The following is a 24,408-nucleotide window of genomic DNA, read 5'->3' as shown; positions in this document are numbered from 1 at the left end:
ACCAATTCCAACATTTCTTATAATAAATCATAGTAAAGTAATTCCATTGTTAGTTAATTAGTTTGTTATTATTTAAGTACCTAATGTAATAAATATCGTAAAATTGCAATTGATCAAATAAATCAATATTGTTGTTAATCGGTTTGGAATATAAAAGAGTGAAGATAATACAATGGCGCATATGATGACCTATTTTATTTGTTATATTATACAGGGTAATATATTTTTTTGACAAATAATGATCGATGATACTCACACCTCCGCCACTGGTAAGTTTCTAAAGCTCGTAATTTTTTATTTCATTCCTATTGTCATACTAATTATGCATACCAGATTTAGTTAAATTATCTCAAGCGGTTTAGAAATTAAAAATAAAAACTGTTTTATTTTGTGAACAAGTAAAAGACCACCTGTAAAATTTTAGGGTAATTCGGTCACATTAATTTTAATTTTTTGTATCATAATTCCTAATGTTACACCTGTGAAGTACCTGGTGTATTATAATCTGGCGATATACAGAGTGAAAAAATGCATACATATATTTCAAACATTGGTATATTTTTTTTTTGCAGAAACGTTAGAATAAATTAGTTAAATTTAATATAAATAAGCCCGTTTTTACGAAAGAAAACTTGGTGAAAACCGCTGACTTTACTGTGGCATTTACGACCAGCATATATCAACTATGCATTGTTGCCGGTGTTAACATAAAACTCATAAACTAACTTTTTATATGAAATACTAAGAAACGTTCCTTTTTGGTTTTGGCGTTTTTATCGACTTACTTTAAGTTATTTGGAATATTTTTGACACAGTAAATTTACTTTCAACATATCTACTGTTGTAGTCCAAGTTTCAAGCGGATTTCAAGCTTTCGCTCAACTTTCCAATCGAAACAGCGAAGCTGTCTCCAACCTGTGCATGGCCAAAGTGGAGAGGTATGTTCAGGGGGGCCCAAACTACCTTCCACGAGCAGCAGAAGGCGCGAAGTGTCACTAAATGTCGCTAAAAAGCCCCCAGCCGCAAGAGAAGACACCGACAGAAGCCGGTGCTGTTTGAAGAGCAGCCGCCGAAGACACGCTACAAAAATATAGGATTCACCCCAGTTCCGAATTTCGGAACTGAAAGCAACAACAAAATAGCAACAGAAGTACCATACGAAAAACACAATTAGATCATTCCCGTTGACGATAATCCAAAGATGTGTTATCAGGAGAGGCTAATTGTCCATGGGTAAGGCGGATTTTGCTACAGGACCTTTCGGGAGCCATCGAGGACTATGACCGTACGTCAACCCGTCAAGATTTTCATAATTCAAATGCTATTAATTCTAAATTTAATATTTCTTCAATAAATCAAATTTTTAATAATTTAGAGCATTTTGCTCCCTTCCTAGACCTTAGTTCTAGTACCCCATCCACCCTGGCATTGTTCACTCTACGGGGAAGATCCTTAGGGATGCCCAGTTCTTAAAGCTGCCATACACAGCTCCTAAAGCTGTCATACACAAACCCTATACCCATGCAGAAGGAAAATGCAACAGGCTCAGTTGAAAACCTCCCCGAGAGTGTATCGGAGTGGAAGAAGGTAATCATACAAATTAGATCGTTTCCCACATTTTCAAATGATTTACCTCGCCCCCGATGGAAGATTCTCGAGATAGGATGATAAAAGATAACGTGGCAACAAACGTGGCGCCCGAAATTCCAAAATCCAAAGGGAATGTGGTGAAAGACGACAAGACGCCAACGTGGGTTCCGAATATTCGAAATCCAAATGGAATGTGATGAAATAGGACATGGTGTCCAACGTGCGGCCCAAACGTCCGAAATCATTTCATTATTCGTGTTAAGCACCATATTTTACTTTAATGTCTCATAGTATACCAAACATATTAATTAAATTTAAATACGTTTAAATGAAAAATACCGCCTACGTAAACAAGTCAAGACACGTCAATCTGAGAACCCGATGTTAAAATACAAAATCATGCGTTACCCAATACAACAAATTTTACCTTGTATAAAATTTAGTTAAGTTTAGTTACGAAAACTTACAAAAGTACCTCACAGCACTGCTCAATATAAATTATTGTAATAGATACATTAAGAAATTTTAATTAAATAAAACATCAAGAGTTATGAACAACCCCTAAGCCGCGCGGGTGCGCGACCGCGCACTAATTTTTCGAATGTTGCGCAGCCGTTTTTGTATTCTGCGCACAATGGGTTTGTTCACCATTTTTTTAATTTCATTTTGTAAAAGAATTGCATCTAAAAAGGCAAAAATCCAAATTTTACTAAAAAAGTAAATTTAGAGAATCAACAAAATTTTTGAATATATGTATTTGCTCCCATCCTACTTTTGTACCGCGCAGTCGGAAAAAATTAGAAGGAACATTGGTTATGATGAACCCTTTGAAAATGTGCTATTTAGTAGGTTTCAGCAATATTATCGCTGTTCTGTTTTAAATATTTAGAGGATAATAGTTACCGTCATCGAAATTTAAAATCTCGATAGTCCAGATTTACGGTAAACAAGAAAGTCATCGCCGAAGTCACTGCCTTGAAAGCAATTATTCTATAGTAATGGAAAATGTTATTTAATCCATATATATTTGCACAAAATCAGCATATTTATTCTCAACTCAAATTTACCTAAATTCGTCATTTGTGTTTTGTAATCTATTTTTAAAATTAATGTTTAATGTGATGTAGTTAGTGGTTGTATTTACTATGAAAACCAGTGAAGTGTTTATTTTTGTGTTTTCAACAATTAGTTTCCTGTTTTAAATTAATTGCCTACTTGTATATATGTTGACAAGTTTTTCATGACAGGTTAATTAACTTAACGTATTTTGTAGTAACTAACTGTTTAAGTATCTTATTTTTCAATAAATAGCTACTCACTTATTTGTTACAATTTTCTTTTTGAAACTTTTACTTACTTCTTAAATATTGCAATTTTAAACTTTATGGAAGTATGTATTTAATTGGCTGAAATTAAATCTAAAATCATTTAGGATTTTCCTTGTTAAGATGTTAAAATTAGAGTCTCCCACTTATATACTTTTTATTTTAATACATTTTTTGCACTTATGAACATTTTTCGGTGGCGTCATTCGTCTATTATTTTTGCCATATATTCAAATAAATAATTCTAAACAAATTTCCCAAAAGCAAAAATCTAATTACCTTCGATCAACATTTGAAAATTTAATTTAGCAGAAACATTTCTGATCTAAATATATATTATATAACTATTTAAAAAGTTCAAAATTTGTAGTACAAATTGGTTTTATTTTAATACTAATTCAGTCTTAGATACGATCTTTATAACAATTTTTTAAGTCTTTTCCAAACGTTCTGTCTAAAATTGTCCGCACTGAACAAAAAGTATGCAATTTATTTATTAATAGTAGAAAACTTGATCTTTGCATTTATAAATTGTAAATTGTATAGATCATGGTACTTACATCTAGGTAGGTACAACTTGATTATGTCACGGTAATGAATTCTAATTCTATATTTATCTTTCCTCGAATAAAACACTACTGGTTTACTGCAATCAAATATAAATGCAGTTAGCACAAAAAATTGATACTCTAAATAAATAAAACTGTTCGCCAAGCGTTCCTGTGGCAGTTAAAACAAATACGTCCGAGTTTTTTATCCAATCGATAAAAAATTACAGCGCAATCCTTAATTCATGATCCGATTTCTAACGTGATTTCTCGATAAAAAAAAGCTGATTGCTTCACATAAAAATCAGAAAACACTATCGTTGGCGACACTAAAAAAGTGCTTTTGCAACTCTTTTCAGTTAATTCAACTACATGCATCGGCGAACCGATATTCCATCAATCAATGTTACTGTCAACCTCTAAAACAATGCCATGTTGCTGTATAATTGAACTCTATACATCATGCGCAGTGATAACGTCCATCTGCTGAAATCTGCATAAACGTCAAGTATTCTTTCTTTTCTCTCCATACATTACTAAACGATTTAATATGAATGCATACTCTCTATGAAGTCAAAATAAACGTACCTATGAAATATAATAATGTAAATTATTCTTGCACACTAACCACAGACGAAGACATCGTTTTTATTGATTTCAGCATTTAGTCACATTTAAGTATTCAAAGTGTAATTGATTATTCTACGGATTTACTGACAAATATTATTTTATTTCGTTAATAAATATTTTTTTCTAGAATATACATTTCATATTTCACTAAAGGGAGACAGACGCATCACGAGACCCTAGATTTTTTTTACCGATGATTTGATTTGAATAATTCTATCAATATAACGGGTAATTTTTTTTAACCCGAAACTTTCAAAATATCTCGAAAAATAAGCACTAGGAAAAATGACCCTATTCAAAATTTAATTAATTCCATGGAGGAAATACGTTAGTGCTAAAATTAGTCCCCTCCCTCCCTCTTTATAGGTGGGGCGGGGCTAATTTTAAAATCTTAAATAGGATTTTTCTAAAACAATTTCGATTCATGATAGATGTAATCGACGAAACTATTTTTTTCTGATTTTCTCTCCTGTGAAAATATGTATACGATTCTGCAATGTTTTTGAAATACTAAATACCACGTTTTATGTAAATACTCGAAATTCATTGTCAAAAAAGTTTGCGAATATCGAATAACTGGGAAATCGTTACTTGTAGAAATGTAAATGGCTGGTGGATAAACTACTTTTAGCATAACCCAGGAACAACGCCGCGGACATAGTAGTTTTCTGTTCCCTTAGGGGTGCTTCATTAAAATGGGTAGTTGTTGAACTAATGAAACAATTTTATAAAAATACTTTTAATAAAAAAATGGCATTTTTGAAACAAAATACAAAAAAATTAATTCATTTAAAAACAGACTTTTAAGCAGACCAACAAATTATAAGCCAAGGATATCGCGTTGACCAACTATTTGAAAAAGGATGCCTGTTGCGGAGTTACGTTAATAGTTTCTTGACAAGTCATTTTTTAGTAATTGAAAATTTGAGAAATAAGGCTAATTTGAAGGCTAATTTTGATTATTTACAGTGAAAACGTGGTATATTTTTAAAACGTTGAAAATTTTAATTTCTTTCTATTTCTGATTGCACCTACTTTCTATTGCTAAAATTTGTAACAAGGTTACCGAATCACTTTATATTTGTATATTATGTTTTATTGTTTGTCCAGGATGTTATTGTGCCAAAGATACCAACTTGGAGACCCTATAGAAAATGTTAAATGGAACAAATGTGTTTTTATGGACATAGGACCGAAAATGTTACCGAAAATGCTTCCTTACTGAAATAAATAGGAGAAACCTAAAATCGACCTATTTTCCTATACCAATCGCAAATTATTGTTCCAAAAAAACATCTTCTAGTAAATCCCATCAACAGCTAAATTTTACATCAAATGTCAACCTAATAGGTTGAATACTCCATCTTTCGGTGTGTTTTGAAAGCTTTCAATTCTCCTGGAAAATCACTATTTTGTGGCGAAAAAGTGGGTGCGCAAGAAAATTGAAATAAAATCATTGTGTTTCTTTTGGATCTTTATGATGATATAAGATTTACTATGAGATGATTGTTTTCGAAAAAAAGCTGATTATTTTAGTGCAATATAAGAAAATAATTCGAAAAGCGTGGGAATTTGTTTATTCAGCTTAATATTTCCTATATGACATCCCAAACTTTGTACGGTTCGAACGAGAACACCCTAAATGTTGCCAAATTCAGTTTTGAAATTAGTATTTTTTTTTCTCTTAAATGAATATACATTATTCAAGATTACGGTATACAATAGGTAGTTGTATAATCAAATAAATGTAGCTATGTTTGCTTGCTATGATGAGATTTTATTTTTATCTGCGTACCTATTCCCAATAAGAATGGTAAGTGTATTTAATTAAGATGGAACTGTTTGGGTAAAAACCCATTCCCACAATAAAATGTATAATTTGCAAGCACTGGCTTTCAAGGTTCTACTTTTGGGAGTGTTTTGGTGTTGGATTAATTAAAAATTGTTAAGTGCTTAAGACGATATATATGCAAATGATTAGATAGTGTGATAATAATTAAGTTTCTCTCTCTATTTTTAGCTGTTATAGGTTGTAATAACGGATTTTAGATATATATCGTGATAAACATAAAAGTGGCCGATCATTTTGAGAATATTCTTAAGTTGAGGAAGGAAATAAAACTGTAGTCATGAAACATTAATTGTGTGACTTTTATTTTTTTAAATTGACTGGAAAATGAACATTACTTCCAAATTTTAATTTAATTTATTTTTTCATTTACCGATTTCAGTCAGATAGTTTATTAAGAAATATTATAAAGGCATAAGGTTATGAAAAATAATTTAAAGATGGATATGTAGTTATGTAGGTACCTATGTAACAAAGGTCAGGAATATTGAGTAAAAAAACCGGATATCTAAGATTTCTGAAAAACGCCAAGACAGATCCATTTGCATCATTTGAGATGATAGATATTCTTACAATTTTCTCAAATGTTATTTTCAATGGTTTCTAGATGTCATGATAATTTTTTCAAATAATTATCCTGGAACTCGAATAATTTCATTGGATTTCGAAAAATTTAAATTATGAAGTTTTTTTTTTCTAGGAACAAAAGGGAATTTTTAATTTCAGAAAAAAATCCATTTTGATTGAAGTTGTCAATTCACGATTTTAATTTCTTATCACTATGTTCAATTAAATTTGTTATTGTTATTGGTATTTATTCCATGATCCAAGGAAATAGGATAAAAAGTGTTTATTGCGTAAAGAATCATTTTAAGAAATAATGCATAAACATTTCAAAATATGTCATAGGCGTAGCTATTATGCTTCACACAATAGATTTACTACCTCATATCACTGATAACTCAAATGTCGAATTAGTGGCATGATATTTACTAAATGTAGGTAAAATATAAACCATATAAACCATATGAATCTATCGTTATTATAATATGATTTTAATATATATTCTGTGCACATTCTGATGAACTCGCGGTTCATCCTGTACTATTTTATTGAATCTTTATAAATATGAAATGTTAATATCCAAAAAAGAATATTAAACATTTTCTATTTAGATAAAGGTGCGTAAAAATAAAAGTAATAAGTCAATTTCTAGCAACACATCTTTGAAAAAGACGGCTGAAGCTTTTACACTCAGTTCAAAGATAAACATTTCATCGCCACCCGAAAAATAAATAGATACATCATCTAACACAACCATAAATTACAGACCCTCAAGTTGTAACATCCGATTTATTTTCAAGAGGTATTATTTTAATTTCACAAGTCAATCCTCCTACATCTTAGCAAATTGTTTACATTTTTTAAACTTTTTAGAAGTAATGAAAACATACGTAGGTATTGTATGTGGTTTTCACGTATTTCTTTAAATAAATTAAAAACATTTTTTTTGTGAGCGTTAGTTTTATACCTTACAATATGAGTCAATATTTACACAAGCTAACAATCAATACAGTAAACTTTTTACTATATTTCATAGAAAAATTAATGGGCTGACGATAACACATACATACCGTTAGACTTTGTTGGAAGGTAATCAACTAAAAGGAATGGAGAATTTTAACTGACAATCCATCATCTCCTACCTGAAACAAAAATACAGATTATGTAGCGACGGATTTTCCTTGATTTATTATAATTTATTATTGCAGTATACAAAGCACAGACAATATACATACTGCAGATATAATAACAGTGCATTTCAATGCTGTAGGTTTATAGGATATACTATGACGAACCGTTAGCACGTCCTTATCTGTTGTAACGGCGCAAATGAAATAGTCATAGGCAGCAAGCACTCTAAAGTAATATGTTATATAAGGTGCGTTCCAAAGAAAATAGTACTTTTCAAGAATAGTTTCAAATTATGATTGCTTATCCCGTAGCAGAGTTCATGAACGCGACATGCGTTTAGAGCGTGCAAATTGCTGTATTTAGTGGAAATGGGACTATTTTCAATAATATAAATCGGTTCCGACAAAAACAGTTTTTTTGTTCTTATTTTTAAAAAGTTCTGTTTATTTTGAAACTCACTTGTATATGACTTATGAATATATGGTTTTACAGAAAACAATACTGAAAATATAAATGAGCATGGGATTAAGATTAAATAGCTATTAAAAATAAATAATAAAAAAGTAAATCCGATTCATATTTTTTGCAATATTCTTGTTTACATTTACTAAAAAAAATTTGAGGGTTATCGCTTGCAGTCGCTATAACATATTACAGAATTGTGCCATGAAATATTTTTGTGATGCAGTGTTAAAGGTTGTATGTAAAACTACAATGAATTTTACGTGTTTTTAAATTCCCCATAATCGTCCACTTCTGTTGAAAGTTGATGTTCTGTTGTTCGTCTAAAGGCGGGTATCCACTTGTGGCAATACTCCGTAACGTAACAAGGAACATGTTACGGCCTGTTGCAAAAGGTGACACGGTTCGCTGCGAAAGTATGTGTGGTTTTGGTGGCATCATTCATTCCGTAATGTAACAAAATAAGGTTACGAGATGACATAGGAACATAAACCCGCAGTATGAACCTGACTGTAATAATGGATTCGTCACTGCAATTGCAGTTAGCAGCAGCGTTATATATTTTTATTCATCATACAATTTTGAAGAATAAGAAACGGAAATCTTTTCTTTACTCCACTCCATGGCACAAACATAGAAAAACATACTCTTCCTAGTCACTGCAGAAAACAGACTGACCCCAGACCATATAAAAAAGACTGACGTAACAAAAAATAAGACAAAATCACACGTGCAATAGGCAACGTTACGGCCAAAAGGGTAACCCCGTCTCAATATGTGGCAGAAAGTACTGTTGCATTCCTTTGATGCGACGACTAAAAACCGACAACTGATGGTTCGTTCCGGATTAGTTACGCATGTCAAATTTGTTACACGTACCACGCAACAATCTTCCGTCTCCACTAGCTGTAACGTAACATGTTCGGTGTTATGTTACGAGGCATTTGACACAAATGGATACCCGCCTTAATAGGTACATAGATAGTTTTTATAATATTTTGACGGAGCAGATTTCTATAAATTAAAATTCGAACCAAAAACAATAATAAAAAAAATAATAATAATTCAAATTTCTTAATTGTATTTATTGCAGAAGTACGAAGCAATTATATCTTATTGCTTAAATGATAGTGACGACAAGTTGAGTTATGTATGCAATAAATGTTATATCCTTGGTGATATCTACCTATGTGTATAATGAATTTCATAACAATTGTAGATACAGTTTGTTTATTTGTCACTGTAATTGTTTTAGTATCGCGTACTACCAAGGAAATTATGCCAGTGATATACTTATCTACCCAATGGAGAAAATAGAAGTAAAGATAATTTTTTTTTATTCCACGTTTGTTGAAAAAAAATCGCTCGCGTTCAATTACTACTGTAGAGTTTATTTTTTTACTCTAAGCCCTTGTTGACATGGCCATTTCATATTATTGATAACACGCTTATTTAAATGTAATTTATTCAACAATACAATGGAGATTCAGCAACGAAATAAACCGCTCGTGTGATAGTGAGCTAACTTTAGGAACCGATGAAGTCTCAACTAGCCCGGAAACTGTTCAATCATATTAAAATCAAATAAATCGAGTGGCATCCCTTGTCCGACTGTTACTATTTAGCATAATACCTAATGTAAAGTTCACTCGGACTCAACGTTTTTTTGAATAATCAGCTGATACTGGATATTTGTCTTTCACCCAAAGTTGCACTGGGTAGAGAAAAGGGTGTAGATCCTTAAGTCAGCTCCAGATGATGCAGTCACTTGCCAAACAATTGCAAATATAGACAAATGTAGTATGGTGTGGACGAAAATACAAATGTGTGTTGAAATTTATCAGATTATATTGTCAAAAATAAACAAATGCCTCGTCGTGTGAGTAGTGCAATCGGCACATTAAAAAATATGACATCACTTGTCACATATTCGCCAAAGCTATTGCAAACGACACTTCGTTTAGAATTTTTAATAAATAATGGCAAGTCTACACTAGCGGTTGACAAGTAGATCGTCTAGCATTGAATTACACATCTAGTAAACATATAAGACCATTGTTGGCAGAATCACCAAACGGTTTCTAACTTATTAATCCTCATAAATATCTACTCATATCATGATTGTGTATGACGCAATTTAGACTATGAATTTTTCTAAATAATCCAAATGTTTGACACGTTTATATAGAGGGTGTCCGCAAATTTCACCAACAACGTTTGACTGCATATTCACGACGATAATTAAATACAATCTACGAAAAAAAAAGTTAAATAAAAATTGTTTGGTTTTTGAGTTACAGGCCTTCAAAGTTGTCAAAAATAAAACTAATTTAATTAATAACTTCATAATCCTTTTACCGATCGCGTTAAAATTTTGCAAATTATTTAGACTATTATGACGTATTATTTCTTAAAGCTTTAGTCGATTTGACTAAAACTTTAAGAAATAATACGCCATAATAGTTCAAATAAATGCGCCAAATTTTAACTCGATCGGTAAAAGGATTATGACTTTATTAATTAAATTAGTTTTATTTTTGACAACTTTGAAGGTCTGTAACTCAAAAACTAAAAAGTTTTTATTTCACTTTTTTGTCGTAGATCGTATTTGTTTATCGTCGTAAACATGAAGTTAAACGAGTGACCGCATCATCTTGAGGCAGACCTTAAGTTATTCACACAATTAATTGCTGCAATGAACAATAGCTTCCTTGTAATGGAAAAGAACAAAGTTTACTTATACTTAAAAGGTGTCATCCTGGTTCCTTTTCTGACCTTAGAGTAGGTAATCAGTTTATTGTCGGCTCTTTCCAAAATTTTTAAAAGAATATTATATAATCAAATCCTTTACCTCAATCGCAATGTGGTTTCAGAAAAAGCTGTCGTACTTCAATTGCCTCAATTGTCGTTACTAATTAACTTATGTTCTGCTTTTTTCAGCGATTTTCTGTTGTATTAATTACATTGAAATAATGTTCTCATTCACACGTGGTTGAGTTTGAGGTTTAAGTGGCGAAGTCTAGCTAAAGAGCTAGACTTCGCCATGGCAAAGCGAATTATTCTTCCCTGTTTTTGATTAAGTATTTTGTTTTCTTTTTATTATTCATAGGTATGTTTAAATTACTTCTGAATCAAGTCGATATATTTTAATAACAATCATTATTACTATTCGAGTTAAAATTAGTTGTCGTTCTTGCGCATCTAAAAGTCCGTTTTGTTTCAGTAGATATTGACCTAGTGTAAGTAAAATTGTAATAATCGAGTGTTATTGTTCTTATTGGTTAGCGTTTCATTATAATTGTGCATAATTATCGCGAATAGATGTGCTGCAAAAATAGTATACGTGAACTTTTATTGACATTGACATACACTACAGGATTTATAACACCAACTCAAAGGCCATATGGTGCGTACTGGACAGTTACACATCCATTGACGACGGATTACGTTTGCCAATACAGAGTAGCAAGTTTTGATTTTGGTAGAAATGTTTCAACCGTCATTGCTAAAGTCGGTACGTCTAATCGGATTGTATGGCGCATATTTAGTGCCTAGTATCTTTTTCATACGCAAATAGTCCATGTTCTGTTATAGCAAAAGCATCTTTTACATGTTCTTGCAATTGACTAATAGCAAATTGTCAACAACGCCAAGACTTTCCTGCTGCAATTTTATTTTCAGACGAAGCTATTTTTACCCCCAATGGAATTTCTAATTCAATCTGTTGAAAATTTGTGAATCGTATTAATTTTCTACAACGCTTCTCCAATATTGTTTGGGAGAACAATTTCTTGATAAGATTTTTTATATTGACAAAGCTGCTAACTGAACATAATGGAAAATGATTGAACAGTTAGTTTTTTTTAAAGAAGTACATTTTGATGTACATGGAATTATTATGACATTTACATGAGAGACTTCGGCTTATTCCTCTTATGCGTATAGGGACATTAAATATGAATTCCCTGGTAGATGGATAGGATGTGGCGGTCGAGCTCATGACCTTAATATTCTCTTAAATCTTTTAGAGCTTTATTTCTATGTATATTTAAAAAAAATTAATGCATTGCAAAGGAGACAATGATATCGAAGAACTATCCCTCCGGACAAAGACTACATCATAGGCCATTAGATATCGATATGATATTTTTGTAGTTGTGCGTCGACAGTATTTATTTATTTATTTTTGCTCTTCATCAGATTGGGTAGTATAGAACATATATATTTTTTTGAAATAGTGTTCGAGTTTGTAAACATCTTGTATAAATAAAATATAAGGATTTGATCTCATGATTTCTTTCAATATTCGTCCAGTAATGCCTCTATTTTACCATGTGGGTACAAATAATTTTTGGTATTTATTTTTGGTAATTTTAAACTTAATTTAGTTTAAAGGAAGGTCGAATCACATTTTTTTCATAATTAAAAATATATTCTACGAATTTCATGACACTGTAACAAAGTGGAGGTTCTGGGAGAGTAATAAATATAAATATATTGAATCTGGTGAGCTTTATGTTTCCAACGCTTTGTGTTCCGAAATATGGCACTAAGTGGTGGAAGTTTATTTTAATTACTGAGACATGGTTGCAACATTATACACATTTCGCAAAGTTTGCAGTAAATAAATCAGCTTATAAATCAGGCTGGTAATGAAATACCTATATGACATAGCTGAGGCGCGATAAGTTATAAGGAAGTTACTGAATATGCTTGTGTATAGCGTGGAAGTTCTCGCCTGTATACTTCACGAGGACTGGAAACTTGAGGCTTCGCCATAATTGCATGCTATAAATACGTATCAGATATGAGCAATTAGAAACTGGAAGCATGTTGGAGCTACTGGCTACACAAATCGTCTGTTATACTCATGGTCCCAAACTTAACTATCTACAGATATTGTTTCTTTAGTTTTTCAAAGCGGACTTTAATGTATAATTATAATTAATATATTTTCAAAGTTAATGATGACTTACATATTCAGTATCTTTTATTTTTAAAAATAATTTATCTCGTAAAATTAAAAGAAAATTGCTTTTCACTGTTCCAATTTTTATATACATTATATTGTTGGAATTAAAGGTACAATGCCGTAAAAACAAAGTGTTCAATTCGATATATGTATATGTAATATGTGTCAGTGGCATTTCTCCAAAATTTTTAAAATTAAGAATAAATGGGTAGGTTATTGTGTTTTACGAAAAAAGCGTATGCGAGTCGATTAGCCATTTTTTATATGTTATAACAACCACATCAAGAGAGATAAAATTCTCTTATTCAGAAGAAATTCTGAAACTGATGGAAACTAAGTACTCTGGCTGGTCTATGTTGTACATGGCGTTCCGGGGCATGGTTTGTTGTCACTGCTCTATGTTCTAATTCTTGTTGCAGTTGAGTGGTTTTCAAATTCCAGTTAGTTATAACTCTTGATCTTTATTTATAATATTTCGATTCTTCCGGATTTCTATTTCATACGCCTGCCTGAAGAGTCTTTACCAAAATCTTTGCTCTCACTCATCTGAAATTTGGTATTAGTTAGCTCTATCGTATATCCTGCTCGATATTCCGCCAACTACTAATTTTTACAAGTTGTTATTAATCTCGAATTAATGCATCTACTTATTTATCAAATGTAAAATTTTCTATATGTTCACGGAATGTATACTAAGGTCTTACAGCTCGTCTTGGGAAAGGCTCTTCCTATGTTCCTTGAGGTGTCGTAGATAGTATTAATTTTGGTTTCCTTAAGATGCGACTTATCTTGTAAATACTTCCCTGTATATAAGGTGATGCGTGCCAATTACTCCTCATTTTCCCTATTTTCAACTAAATATTCCTGTGTGTAGGTGACCACATGAGAATATCAGATTCAACTTTTGTTGTCTTTAAAGATGATTTATCCATTAATTTTTCTTGAAAAATTAAATTCTTTTCCCAAAAAAATAAACAAATGAGCAACTCATCACCTTGTATATTTTGCACATTCTCTCTGAAAACTCTTTCAGGATTACAGAAAGGTAAAACTTAATAGGTATATCACTAATATTAAGAATGTTCAAAAGTATGTGCCATTAACGTTAAGATTTTGGATAAAGATTTAATTGTTTTTGCTACTTGTATTGAACTTCTTCTTAGAATTACAGTGATACAAGGTTTGTTAGATTTATATCTAACAATGAAGTATGCTAATTATAAATTCTAGACTTTTTTGATCATATCTCTTAATATTTATCACTATAACGTTGTGTATTATTTAGGAAACGGTAAAAAATCTAAGTATCCACGAAATGTAACATTCATTTTTTTTTTCTCTAAATAGAGTTTCGGAACCATAACAAACTTTCCTAAAACTTTGACCCATACGTTTTTGCTCTGAGTACGAAAGTAAAACGGATAAGGGTTGTAGAATATTATGTACACATTGCATAACTAATAGAACAATTTAGAAAATCTCAGTCGTTTCTTGAATTTCTTATACCAGAACACTTGAAGAAAGTAGGTAATTGGATAAAAAATGTATAAGGCAAAGTCAAGTGCATTTCTAAGGTAAGTGCAGTCACTTCATTATATTTCATACATTTCCTTGAGTTGCATTGTTATCAGTAACTAAATATTTTTCCATATATTGTTCTCTAGTTATGTTCAATTGATTTATTGTTATGAACAGACGTGTGAAATTTCGCAGCTATTTTTGGTTTTAAGATGCTAGTATTTCCCAATATTTTAGTAACATTTCAGTCTGCGACATATTCGTCATAAATCCTAGTAAGTAGTATGTAGATTTATGCAGTATACATGCTTATATTTTTCTTTTTGTTTAATTAAGAGGTTTTTTGTGGACAGCTCGCAGTTTCTCCACCAACTTGGAGGACAAGTACACATACGCCTGCTTGAATTATTGTTGTGTTTTTAGTATTATCAACTTGTTTGTTATATTTCAATAAAATCAATTTGCGTAATTTCAGATAAAAAAGTAATAAACTTCGGAGTTTAAGTGTTAATATATTTTGAGAGTTGTATTATATCTCATGAACCTAAAATTCCTATTTGGTGTACTGTAAAGGATATACTTTACATTATATTACACTAGACACGCTTACTAACAATTACAGCGTGGGCATGCTGCTGCCTGAGCATTGTAACTATAACCACGAAAAGCCTATGGCCTGCTACTGGTATTTCACACTTCAATTACAGTAATTTAATAAATTAGAGGAATTACACATAAAATCTGTTAAGCATATGGTAAATGTTAATGAAACCTAATTGCAGATTTAAAACGGAAGAACTTTTTTAGGTAATTATAATTCGCAATATAACCTGCTTTATATTTTGCTCTTCAAACAATTAATCTCAATTTATACTGAAATCATTAGCGATAATGTGATATATGTTAATAAAAGGCTGAACAGTGTAGAATACATTAAAAAAATATTTTTTACCAGCTGCCTGCATCTCCGTCTCATTTTAACTCCATCTCTCCCTTTTCGATTTATGCATTTTAGGGCCTAAGTGAAAGTTGTCTAGTTGTAGTTCAAATTTTTCAAGAAAGAATGGCTAAATATAACATTAACAAAAGCCTAATACATATGTTATCTTTGGAGTTATAGGTATAGGTACCTACTCATATTACAAACTTTCAGTAGGTATACAAGCTATAAATGAAATTTATTACATTTTGTAATGAATATCTTCACTACATATTTATTCAAGACAACTATTACATATTACATTGTAAGAAAAATTGGACTTAGTTTCACTCAATTTCAGTCAATAATGTATCTGTCCATGCTCGAGTGAATGAAATTTTCCTCTATTAGTACGAGTGCAACGAAAATTTTATGAATGAAACTCATTGTCAGTTTTAGATCAAATATTATCAAAAATATGTAAAATTATCAAAATGTCCAATAAGTTATGAAAATGTACTTAATAATTTCACTCAATGGATTCACTCTGTATCTTTACTGCTTTCACTCAGACCGATTTATTTACAGTGCATGCGTTATGAATTTATGTAAAATATATTTATATTTATCAAAAGCAACCGAACTTTTATTTAAAGTGTAACATTAAAATTTATAATTTTAAGGAGATTTTCTGGTTTCGTCATAACAACGAAAAAAATTCAAAATAAAATTAAAATTCTCCAGTTTGTTTTAGGTGAGACTTTTAAATAATGAATATTAGTCAAAGAAAGAATTAATACAAAGAATAAATATTATATGTCTCGTGTATGCTCCCACCATATCTTGACTTAAGACATTTAAAATAGCTGAATCGTCCATCGGTTGTCTCACCTATGACATACTGGGGGATTAATATGTCCGAAACAGGCTTATATCTGATGGTTCTGGTTGTTGGAACGATGCTAGCTGTATCAGTGCAGGTAGCTTACAGAGTAGTTATTTCCTGCAATATAATCAGTTAAAATTGAACAATTAAACCTCAAAATGTCATTTTCCACATAATCAGTATATGAAATAATTAATCTAGTTCTTGTTATTTAATTGGTGTAAAATAAAACGAAATTTATTTTATCTTATTATTTAGTGATGTATTATTTACAGCTACGTTTTTCAAGCTCTATTATATCTACACAACGCAATAGGATGACTAGGTACATTCACTGCAAAGAACCATAATAGGTCGATGGCACAAAGTTACTAGTTTACTTCGTCTAATAAAGATAAGGTCAAAGAAAAAAACGTAGTTGTATTAGTTATATATTATAGTAATTGAAAATTGACAAATAAAATAGCCAGTTTCACAAGCAAACAAAAACATAAAAGCTTGACGAAGCTAGAAGATTTCCTTAAATAATATCAATATCCGTATTTTTTTAGAGGGTACATACTCTGTATAAAATGTGTTTTTTTATGAAATTTCTCTAAAATTAAGACTGAGTAATCAATGTCTTTGCCATCCGTTAATATTTTACGTTTTGTCTAAAAGAGACACTGATATTCTAACTTTATTTTAAAGAAATTAGGTAATTCAAATATATTCAAAACTCATAGTTTGCAGTCACTTTTCTAATTTAATTAACGTTTTTCTTGGGTACTTTTGAAATATGGAATATTTGTATTAAACTTTAGCAGTTGATATTCCAATTTGAATTTTGAGACACTAGAAATGATATCATTTGCATGATTGCAGTTATCACAAAACAGATATCAAAATTGTATTTGTATATATTTAGATTATATCTATAGAAATTATTATTTTAGCATAACGCTGATTACAGTTAATTACTTAACTCTATAGATACATAGTTATATATCATTGGTAATATTAATTAAAAACATAAATCTAGCACCAAAACTGAATAAAAATATAATTTAAAAAATGCAGATATGGATCAGTAAAAGTTAAATTTATACGTATTAAGTATATCTATTAACACTTAGATACGGAAACAATGATTTGCAAAGCAAATATTTCTATCTAAAAGGTATTAAAATATCTTTCGTATTTATTGCTTTCTGGCGAACAATTTTTTAACATATTTATCAGCGACTGTAACCTTTTGCTCACAAAACTTGTGCATAACTAGACAAAATTTCTTATAAAACAAAAGAGTTTTTAATGCTTTCCTGCATCGTAAATCCACTACCATGTACAGAAATTTATATGTCTACATCAAATATAGCTTTATGTGTCACGATAATACTACCTAATTGAAATAATAATTAGAAAATAATATATTTACTTACGTAATATTTAGTTCCTGCTTCCAACAAATTGTATCGCAAACAGTGACAACATGCAAAAAATCGTTTTAATACTTCACATGAATTTTTCCTTTTTTTCCAAATTTAGTTTCAATTAATCTTGAACTATAAGTATATTGATAATAAAATATTCAGCGCAATATTTAGAACATGTGTTACTTTATTCCACAGTTTCGCATCAAAGACACAGAATTGCTAATGTTATGTATTCTCTATATTAGCATTACTCATGGTGACGTTCCCATTCTTTCTTTCGTTTAATTTTAGTTTTGGATGTTATTTTTTCAACGTTGGAGTCTTTTAAAACAAATACCAGTGACATCCTCACTGTCAAGTAAACCCACGTTATGCTGGTTAAAAGGTCGCCTGTTTTTGTTAAGAAGTGGTCTCTCTACTCCCAAAGTCACCTTTAGTGGCCATGTTACGAAATTTATTCTGAAGAATGTAACGGGTAACCAACGGATATATGCATAAAATATATACACCGGAATCTTTTATGTGCAACACAAAATCTGCTAATATACAGGGAATTATATTCAAACCCACAAATTTGAACGTGAACAAATATATAATTCTTTTAAAGGTGTAATAGAAAATTAATACAGTAGCGTATTGTTTTAAAAAGTGGAAATGATTTATCATAAATAAAATTGATGCGTTAATTTATGCAGTAAATTTTAACGTTACTAAAGTTACTTAAGTATATCTACTGTTTCTAAACAAAAAATAAACATGTAATGCTTCGCTTTATATTCTAAGCACCATTAGGGTCGCTTTGTTTACCGTGCTTTATAAACATACACATTAGGTAAAAACTCTGAACAAAAAAATGAAGGGAATGGAGAGGATACCCTTTAAATCTTGCTTAAAAGATCTATTTCAATTATAATAAGCCCTGAAGTGATATAGTTCAAATGATTTCGAAAATTGCATTGGTCATTTTTTTAGGCAGTAATTTACATTCTAATCAGAATTTCATATAAGACAGTAATTAGTTTGTCTCTCACAATCAGTTCAGCATAACTTATAGATACCTGCAACGTAAAACAATAAAAAATGAGCTTACAATGTCAACTATTTTTTACCTTCAGACATTAATATTTATAACTATTTATCATTTACCTATTTAATTATTCCAGGAATTAATTTATATCTAATACTTATAATAAATAAATACACAAAATGCTCCATATTTTTCAACAAGTATACCACATATCTCGTGTTGGTTTGTCGGAACTAGATAGGTTTTTAATGGGGTTGTTCCTCACATATTTTTTGAAAAGAAGTTTGCTTAAAATCTTTTTCGCCATTTTTCTTAATTACTCGGTCGGACGACGTAGTTTGTGCATTAGACAGTTTTTTGTAGCAGACTTACAAATAAACTCATACAAAACCAATCTTGTTCGCGAAATGCGCAGTTCAAGAAAAGATACCGCTATAGAATTGACAAAGGCTGGAGACGTTTATAGTAGGCAGGTACCTTCTATGTAATTTTGTGCATATGTCCACCAACGCCTATGAAAATCATTAAATTTTATTGCCAGGCGATTTTTACATGTTCAACTGACTTCGAAAAGACTATACCAAGGGAACAGCACCATTACGATTGTATGTACTCATAAATAAAAAAGGCATAACTTAATAAGAGCCATTCTTTGAAAAATTTCTTACCGCCTAAGAACCCATAAAGTTGCAGTTGCACAGTTGCAGCAAATACAAACGGACAAACCGCAATTTTTGTCGCCGCAACAGCGCCGTAGCTTACGTTGCCGCATATTTGTAGCCTGATTAAATGATATCAAAATTTCAATATGACTTTTATTTTAAATAAATAATCTGCAGTTTTCTTCTCTTTTTTCCTTATAATACGACTACAACATATGACATAATAACGGATAAAAAATGGGAAAGTTTGTATAAAGTCTGAGTAATATATATAAAATATGTAGTATGCAAAAATATTTTGAGCAACTCATAAATATTTATTTAATGAATTTAAATCTCAACATAAGATGTATCTGAAAGTATAGGTTGCACCTAAATAAATTTTATCTTTGATATTTTATTTTTACTTTTAAAAATGTTCAGTGCATGTAGGTGTTAGATTTATGTACCTTGTTGTTGTATACTTTTATACGAATGCCAACGGCTTAGGTGAAATATTATATTCTGAACATGACCTTACGTATTAAAATGAAAAATTTGTAATTTATTATCGACCCGTAACTGACATCAGTTTATGTTATACGTCATTACATTACATATAAAATAAACAAACAAAATTCCCATGTAGCATACCAAATAATATTTCTGAATTATATGAAATTCTCAATAAAGATGTAAATATGTGAATATGTCCATGGAAAGGACAAGAGGGAAAATATTTTTATTATTAATTTTGCATGTGGAGATGGCACCGTACATGAGGCATATTTAAATCAAATTTTGAGTAAATACAATTGAATAGTGCTTATACAGGGTGTTTTTGAATGGAGTAGCATAAATGATACCAGTGAATCTATATTTCAAAGGAACACGATTTGGAGAAAATCGCCTTAGTAAAATGTTCACCCCTGAAGAGATATGGGCCATCAAAGTTTCCAAAAAAATTATGAAAATTGGCTGTAATTTGAAAACCGAACGAGATACAAATAACAATTTTTTACAGGTTGTTTACTAATACAGATGCGAGTTTTCAACTATTTTTCGAAAATTTTAACCCCTCGAAAGGGGTTGAAATAACCACCCCTCAAGCCATTTTTTGCCATAACTTTTATATTTCGTAAAAACTCGATATCCAAAAATACGCATTAGATAAACTGGTTCTTTTAGAAACTTTTACCTCTCTAGCAATTTTCCTTTAAAACTTTTCGTTTATTAATAAAAAAATAAAATGTATTACCATTCACCTCACACCGTATATGATTGCAATCAATCAAAGAAAAACTAAGTGTGCTGCTGTCATGCCAGTTGTCACAATTAACTCTTCTGTAAGTTGTCACTGTTATCAGCTAAATACTTTTTGGGTGTAAATTAACAAGAATTATGCCAAATTTTACTAATGATGAATATGTGGACATGCTACAAGTGTTTTTTTCTACGATCGTGCAAAATTTACTACTTATTGCACTACCTACTGTGCCAAAAGTTTAACTTTTTTTACAGTAGTACAAAAAAAATATTGATTACAAGTTTAATCTAAGCATATCCATAAGTACCTAACGTCTGACATTGACAATTTGCGCAATTAATTTCCAGTTGTCAGTTAAAATTTTAATATTATGTAAAATACTGTTAAATAAAATTTGAAATAAAAACAATCGTAGAAAAAATGTTGCGTGCAACATGTGCAAAAAGCATATTTGTTGCACTTAACATGATTGCAGCTCTCAACTTCGTCTCGAGCTGCAAACTTCATGCATCGTACAACAAATACACACTCTTTACAGTAGTTGCACAAATAACTGTTTGAATGTCGCAGAAACTTTTATTAAATAGAAGTACAATGAAAACGAAACTAAGAAATAATTTATTATCAAAAAGAGAAAAAACAAAAAACTTAGTTAAAGGACATTTTCAAAATAATTGCCATTTCTTTCTAAACACAACCTAACACGTTTATCAAAGTTGTTACGGACTCGAGCAAAAATTATGGGATTGTTGCGAATCTCATCAGCCGCCGCGAATATTCTTTCCTGTAGCTCTTCAACACTGTCAACTGGGGTCGCATAAACAATACTTTTTATATGTCCCCAAAAGAAAAAATCCATGGGCGTTAGATCGGGAGAACGTGCAGGCCAAGAGATAGGTGCCTCATTGCCGCGACCTATCCAACGATTCGGGTAATTTAAATTAAGCCACCGCCTAACTACTACAGTGCTGTGAGCAGGAGCCCCGTCATGCATGTACCACATGGCCTGACGTACATTTAATGGTACTTCCTCCAGAAGTGGTGGTAGATGCTCATTTAAGAACTGCAAATATTCAACAGCACCAAGTCGATGAGGTAAAACAAAAGGGCCGACAAGCACATTTTCTACAATTCCTGCCCAAATGTTTAAACTAAAATTATGTTGAAATGTTGTCATAGATACTTCGTGAGGATTTTCATGAGCCCAGGAATGAAGATTGTGCATATTGGTTAAACCATGTCTTTGAAAAGTTGCTTCATCTGTGAAAAGTATCTTTGAGGCAAAATTCAAATTATTTCTTAGAATATTAAGATACGATTCGCAAAAAACAACTCGCTTATGCATGTCTGGTTCAAGTAGAGCTTGAACTGGCCGGTGGTGAAAAGGATATAATAAATTATCATGGACAATATTCCAAACAACACTATGGGACACATTTAAGTGCATTGCTGTTTTTCTCGTACTAGTCTGACGATTTTCGTCAAACTCTTCAAGTACTGCATCCTCAAGATAAATAGTACGAACAGTAGGTCTTCGGCCGGTACCCTCAATATGCGGCTGTATTTTTCCAGTTTCCCGAAGTCTTCGTTCTACCGCCGAAAAAGTTTGTCTGTGGGGAACTTGACGATTTGGATATCTCTCATTATACGCTCTTGTTGCCGCAGCACAGTTTTTGCGACATTCAAAATACACTTGTAGCATGTCCACATATTCATCATTAGTAAAATTTGGCATAATTCTTGTTAATTTACACCCAAAAAGTATTTAGCTGATAACAGTGACAACTTACAGAAGAGTTAATTGTGACAACTGGCATGACAGCAGCACACTTAGTTTTTCTTTGATTGATTGCAATCATATACGGTGTGAGGTGAATGGTAATACATTTTATTTTTTTATTAATAAACGAAAAGTTTTAAAGGAAAATTGCTAGAGAGGTAAAAGTTTCTAAAAGAACCAGTTTATCTAATGCGTATTTTTGGATATCGAGTTTTTACGAAATATAAAAGTTATGGCAAAAAATGGCTTGAGGGGTGGTTATTTCAACCCCTTTCGAGGGGTTAAAATTTTCGAAAAATAGTTGAAAACTCGCATCTGTATTAGTAAACAACCTGTAAAAAATTTGTTATTTGTACCTCGTTCGGTTTTCAAATTACAGCCAATTTTCATAATTTTTTTGGAAACTTTGATGGCCCATATCTCTTCAGGGGTGAACATTTTACTAAGGCGATTTTTTGCAGATCGTGTTCTTTTGAAATGTAGATTCACTGGTATCATTTATGCTACTCCATTCAAAAACACCCTGTATATACTTACTGCTTTGACATAATATGATAAAATTATGCAAATATTTTTTGTCTAATAAAAAACTCTTCTCTCTCTCTTGTTTTGTTTCATTATGACAAATATGTCAAAGAGACAAGTATCAAATTGTATCAGTTGTATTTAGAACTTCAAGATAAAATAACTAAATTTAAATTTATAAAAAACACCTCAAAGATTAATTTTAAGCTATTATATTTAATATTCTTGGGTGAAAGCATATGAGTAAAGGGCGTCCCAAAAGAAATGCAAGATTTCATATGAGGAAAAAATGATTTTATTAATTAAAAAGTTGGCAGTATTAACATATTTTAAAGGGTAGTCATTGACGTTAATATGAAAGACAGATGTCTTCAGCGACTCATTTCGTATACTCGAATACTTTTAAGAAAATTCTGTATCGTGTTTTCGCATTGCTGCGGCTGAACTCTCCCAATTTCTGCCTTTAATTGAAGAATGGTATTAATCTGAGCAGAATAAACTTTGTACATTACAAATCCCTACAGGAAAAGTCGCATGGTGCCCAAGTCACTGTCACGTGAGATGAGTCCTCCATTAAATTTCTGCCATAACAACTGGATAATTTCACGTGCCGGATGGCAGGTGGTATCATCCTGCTGGAACTACATGTCCAAAACCATGTCATCCAAATAAGGGCACAAAAATTCAATAGCATCTCGTTCTCCATTGACAGTCACTGTGTTTCCACCCACATTTTCAAAATAGAATGGAGCACTCACCCCACCAGTGTAAGATCCACACCACATTGTCACCCCTTGGGTATACAGTGGTCGTTCTTGAATGACCCGAGGATTGTCTCTGCCCCAAATTCAACAGTTTGACTTGTTCACATACCCAATAAGATGGAAATGCGTCTTGTCCCTAAAGATGATTCTCTTAGCAAAATTTCCATCTATTTGTTGATTCTCTAACATTCAGTCAATAAATATAGGGCGCATTAAATGGTAGTCTGATTTCAATTCCTGGATTAGCTGATTCTCGAAGATTGTTTGTTAAATAAATTCTGCATTTTGAAATGTTTAATTGCACTGACCGACAGCACATTAAGATTACGGGAATTTTCGCCACACTATCGCGCACTGTAACAATATCTTCAGTTCAACGGTCAGTACGAGGCCGACCTATTTGTTGTATTATCTGCAACCGAACCTAAATCTCGTTCAAATCTGGCAACTAATTTTTTCTCTACCGAAAATTTAACTGATTGAAGACCTACACGACTTTTCATTATTCCAATAATCCCTTCAATGATTACATGCAAAAAAATAAANATCTGCAACCGAACCTAAATCTCGTTCAAATCTGGCAACCAATTTTTTC

The 24,408-nt window shown here is 31.3% G+C and overlaps 1 protein-coding gene across 5 annotated transcripts in view; it reads right to left on the bottom strand.

Annotated features, from left to right (window-relative positions):
- LOC108903543 (homeotic protein antennapedia-like) overlaps window positions 1-24,408 on the bottom strand; it is a 401,892-nt gene that overhangs the window by 359,069 nt on the left and 18,415 nt on the right. For 2 of the 5 annotated variants that reach the window (XM_018705761.1, XM_018705764.1), the window contains exon 2: window positions 7,577-7,648. The exons of the other annotated variants lie outside the window; for them this stretch is intronic. The gene's annotated coding sequence lies outside the window, so the exon portion shown is untranslated. The remainder of the gene's footprint in view (window positions 1-7,576; window positions 7,649-24,408) is intronic. 5 annotated transcript variants of the gene reach the window in all.

This window comes from Anoplophora glabripennis, unplaced genomic scaffold (genome assembly GCF_000390285.2).
Source record: "Anoplophora glabripennis isolate ALB-LARVAE unplaced genomic scaffold, Agla_2.0 scaffold25, whole genome shotgun sequence".
In the NCBI taxonomy this organism is placed as follows: domain Eukaryota; kingdom Metazoa; phylum Arthropoda; class Insecta; order Coleoptera; family Cerambycidae; genus Anoplophora; species Anoplophora glabripennis.
This window is presented reverse-complemented; position numbering and strand designations above follow the sequence as displayed.